Source organism: Bison bison, unplaced genomic scaffold (genome assembly GCF_000754665.1).
Source record: "Bison bison bison isolate TAMUID 2011002044 unplaced genomic scaffold, Bison_UMD1.0 scf7180017864339, whole genome shotgun sequence".
NCBI classification, from domain to species: Eukaryota; Metazoa; Chordata; class Mammalia; order Artiodactyla; family Bovidae; genus Bison; species Bison bison.
In genome coordinates, this window is record NW_011494911.1 from 1670276 (window position 1) to 1675690 (window position 5415).

Sequence of the window (5415 nt, forward strand, 5' to 3'; positions counted from 1 at the left end):
GTAATGATTCAGAACTTTAATCCATTTGAAGTAATTACTAATCGGTAAGAAACATGCTATTGTCATTTTGTTATTAATTCTCTTTCTTAGAGTTTTGGTCTCCCATTTCCTCCCTTATGACCCATGTGTTTAGTTGATTTTTTTGTGGTGATACATCCTGATTCGGTTCTCATTCCTTTTGTGTATGTTCTATAGATATTTTCTTTGTGATTATCATTAGTGAGTAAGTATAATAGTCTAAGATTGTAGCAATTTATTTTAAGCTGATACTAACTTCCATCACATAAAAAATTATATTCCTTTACAGTCCTTCCTCCCCCTTTGTGGTACCAATGCCCCAGATTATGTCTTTATATAGTACATATCCATTCATTTGTGTGTGCCAAGTCATTTCAATCATGTCCAACTCTTTATGACGCTATGGACTATAGCCTACCAGCTCCTCTGTCCATGGGATTCCAGGCAAGAATACTGGAGTGGGTTGCCATGCCTTCTTCCAGGGAATCTTCCAGAACCAGGGATTGAACCCATGTCTCTTATGTCTCCTGTATTGGCAGGTGGGTTCTTTACTTCTAGCGTGACCTGGGAGGGTAATTTATAATTATTTTTGCAGTTTTGCTTTTAAGCTCCTATAGATTATTAAAAAGTGGACCACACCAACATTACAATAATACTTTTTTGACATTTATCTGTGTATTTACAGTTGTTTTTTGTTTGTTTGATTTTTTGTACTGGAGAACTTTATATTTTTACATGATCTTGAATTACTGCGTAGCAGTCTTTCAGTTCGGGCTTCCCCAGTAGCCCAGCGGCAAAGAATCTGCCTGCAGTGCAGGAGTCACAGGAGATGTAGGTTGGATCCCTAGGGCAGGAAGATCCCCTGAAGGTGGGCACAGCAACTTACTCCAGCTTTCTTGCCTGAAGAACCCCATGGACAGAGAAGCCTAGAAGGCTACAGTCCACTGGATGACAAAGAGTCGGACATGACTGAAGCGATTTAGCACACATTCTTTCAGTTAAACTTGAAGAGCATGCTTTAGTATTTATCAGATTTAGTGGTACTAAACTTCCTTGTGTGTGTGTGTGTATTAGTCTCTCAGTCGTGTCTGACTCTTTGTGACCCCATAGATTGTAGCCCACCAGGCTCCTCTGTCCATGGTATTCTCCAGGCAAGAATACTGGAGTGGGTTGCCATTTCCTTCTCCAGGGCATCTTCCTGACCCAGGGATTGAACCCTGGTCTCCTGCTTTACCACCTGAGCTACTACTAAACTTCCTTAGCTTTTGTTTATTAACAATTTTCTTAATTTTCCCTCACTTTTGAAGGATGCTTTGATTTGATTTTGAATACTTAATTGGGTTTTCCTTTCCATATTTAAAATGTATCACACACTGACTTCCAGCCTGCAAATATAATGCTGAGAAACTCATTGATAATCTTACTGTTAAGTAAGTTGTATTTAACAAGTGACTTTTTTCCTGCTGTTTTCAAGAATTATCCTTTCATGTTTTGCATTCAACAATTTGATTAAATATGTTTCTCTGTTGATTTTTTGGGTTTACCCTATTTAGATTTTGTTGAAATTCTTAGGTTTGTATATCCATGTATTTTCTCAAATTTGGGAAATTTGTGGCACAGGATAAATATTTACAAATCATTATTAAATAATAAGAACACCTTTCAGTTTTGCTTAAATTGTTTTATGTTAAAATGATTTTCACTTACATGAATGCATTTAATATTAGCATTGGTACAAAGAGTATGATGAAACATGATTTGTTCACTTATTCGGGTTCCTCTGAATAAGAAATGTTTGAATATATGCATACATTGACCCTTGAATATATATATATTGACCCTTGTACATACTGATCTTTGAACAACACAAATCCATTTAAACAGATTTTTTTTTCCAAAAAATACTTTCTATAACATTGGGTGATCCATGGTCAGTTGAATCTACAGATTCTGCTCCAGTTGAAGATCTAGAGGGCCAGTAGTAAAGTTTCAAGTTGATTTTCCACCAAATGGAATGTGGGTTCCCCTAACCCACCCGCACAACCCTCAACCCATGTTGTTCAAAAGTAAATTTTATGTATAGGATGTGCGTGGATGTTAGTCGCTCAGTCATGTCTGACTCTTTGTGATCCCATGGACTATAACCCACCAGGCTACTCTGCCCATGGAATTCTCCAGGCAAGAATACCTGAATGGGTTGCCATGCCTTCCACCAGGGGGTCTTCCTAACCCAGGTCTCCTGCATTGCAGGCAAATTCTTTACTGTCTGAGCCACCAGGGAGTATCTTTCTCATTTTGTTTATCTGATGGAACTTTGACTTATAAGGGCATAAGAAAACCTTCTCTTATTAAAAAGTGCTTCATGTTTAATCTTTAATAAGTTAATACATTAAAGGCTTATCAGTTTTGTAAACATTAGTAGACAAATACTTTGGAAGAGTCCTGTCCTATGCATTTCATTGTTATAAACAGTTTCACTTAAAATGTCAGTATTAATAGATTTTCAGCCAATCATGTTTCATTTAGAATGTGTGTTGCAGCATGATGAAGCAAACATTTTTTTTCAGTTTATTACCTAAAGATTAACTATTTCTGTCATTACGATACCATAATGAACAACTAACATTAATAAAATTGACGAACTTTGCTGTTATTTGAAATGCTTATTTTAGTAATTACCAAACCCCATTCTTTCTTAACATTTCAAGTCTCATTTAAATGTAAATAAAAGAAAAATGTTAATGAGCAAGAATACTTATGTTCCTTAATGTAGTTATTAATAATTATAAAATAGTGTAAATGTTTACTATACCATGAACATATGTAAAGTTAAATTTTGTTTTCTTTTTACTATGAATCGGTGATTCTATTCTATCAAAATACATTGCACCAATGCTCTCAGTTATTCAAATTTAAGACATATTCTGTTAAGACAATGTGTCACTCAAAGGTATCAGATATTTCTTACCTTCATTCCCTTTGAGAAATGCCCACTTTATCTATATAGTTCTGTATAATATCATAAGCAGGGTGACAATATACAGCCATGATGTACTCCTTTCCCAATTTGGAAACAGTCTGTTGTTCCATGTCCAGTTCTAACTGTTGTTTCTTTACCTGCATACAGATTTCTCAGAAGGCAGGTCAGGTGGTCTGGTATTTCTATCTCTTGAAGAATTTCCAATAGTTTCTTGTGATCCACACAGTAAAAGGCTTTGGGGTAGTCAATAAAGCTGAAGTAGATGTTTTTCTGGAACTCTCATGCTTTTCTGATGATCCAACAGATGTTTACAATTTGATCTCTGGCTCCTCTTCCTTTTCTAAATCCACCATGAACATCTTGAAATTCATGATTCAGATACTGTTGAAGCTTGGCTTGGAGAATTCTGAGTATTACTTTGCTAGCCTGTGAGATGAGTGCAGTTGTGTGGTAGTTTGAACACTCTTTGGCATTGCTTTTCTTTGGGATGGGAATTATTTTTTTAAATTTTATTTTATTTTTAAACTTTACAATATTGTATTAGTTTTGCCAAATGTCAAAATGAATCCGCCACAGGTATACCTGTGTTCCCCATCCTGAACCCTCCTCCCTCCTTCCTCCCCATACCCTCCCTCTGGGTTGTCCCAGTGCACCAGCCCCAAGCATCCAGTATTGTGCATCGAACCTGGACTGGCGAACCTGGACTCGTTTCATACATGATATTATACACATGAAAAGATGCTCAACATCACTCATTATCAGAGAAATGCAAATCAAAACCACTACGGGATGGGAATTAAAATTGACCTTTTCCAGTCCTGTGGCCACTGCTGAGTTGTCCAAATTTGCTGGCATATTGAGTGCAACACTTTCACAGCATCATCTTTTAGGATTTGAAATAGTTCAACTGGATTTCCATCAACCTCATATATGCAGACGGCACCACCCTTATGGCAGAAATTTAAGAGGAACTAAAGAACCTCTTGATGAAAGTGAAAGAGGAGAGTAAAAAAGTTGGCTTAAAACTGAACATTCAGAAAACTAAGATCATGGCATCTGGTCCCATCACTTCATGGCAAAAGATGGGAAACAATGGAAACAGTGCCAGATGTTATTTTTCTGCACTCCAAAATCACTGTAGATGGTGACTGCAGCCATGAAATTAAAAGACGCTTGCTCCTTGGAAGAAAAGTTATGACCAAACGAGAGAGCATATTAAAAAGCAGATACATCATTTTGCCAACAAAGGTCCATCTAGTCAAAGCTATAATTTTTCCAGCAGTCATGTATGCATGTGAAAGTTGGACTATAAAGAAAGCTGAGGGCCAAAGAATTGATGCTTTTGAACTGTGGTGTTGGAGAAGACTCTTCAGAGTCCCTTGGACAGCAAGGGGATCCAACCAGTCCATCCTAAAGGAAATCAGTACTGAATATTCATTGAAAGGACTGGGGCTGAAGCTGAAACTCCAAAACTTTGGCCACCGATGAGAAGAACTGACTCTTTTGAAAATACCCTGATGCTGGGAAAGATTGAAGGCGAGAGTAGAAGGGAACGACAGAGGATGAGATGGTTGGATGGCATCACCGACTCAGTGGACATGAGTTTGGTTCATTTGGTGATGGACAGGGAGTTGGTGATGGACAGGGAGGCCTGGCATGCTGCAGTCCATAGGGTCGCAAATAGTCGGATGTGACTGTGCGACTGAAGTGAACTGAACAAGAGTCCCTTGGACTGCAAGGAGATCCAACCAGTCAATCCTAAAGGAACTCAGTCCTCAATACTCATTGGAAAGACTGATGCTGAAGCTGAAACTCCACTACTTTGGCCACATAATGGGAAGAACTGATTCATTGGAAATGACTCTGATGCAGGGAAAAATTGAAGGCAGGAGAAGAGGATGACAGAGGATGAGATTGTGTGATGGCAACATAGACTCGATGGACATAACTTTGAGGAAGCTGGAGGAGCTGGTGATAGACAGGGAAGCCTGGCGTGCTGAGGTCCATTGGTTCACAAGAGTCAGACACGACTGAGCGACTGAACTGAACTGAATAATATCACAGTTATCACCTAGAATCTTATTCACGTTCAGTTCAGTTTTTAATGAAATATGTCTCTTTTAAAATTATATATATATATGTGTGTGTGTGTGTGTGTGTGTGTCCAGATCTGCTGAACAAGAAATAGGCTACCCACTCCAGAATTCTTGGACTTCCATTGTGGCTCAGCTGGTAAAGAATTTGCCTGCAATGTGGGAGACTTTGGTTTGATCCCTGGGTTGGGAAGATCCCCTGGAGAAGGGAAAGGCTACCCACTCCAGTATTCTTGGGCTTCCCTGTGGCTCAGCTGGTAAAGAGTCTGCCTGCAATGCAGGAGACCTGGGTTCGATCCCTGAATTGGGAAGATCCCCTGGAGA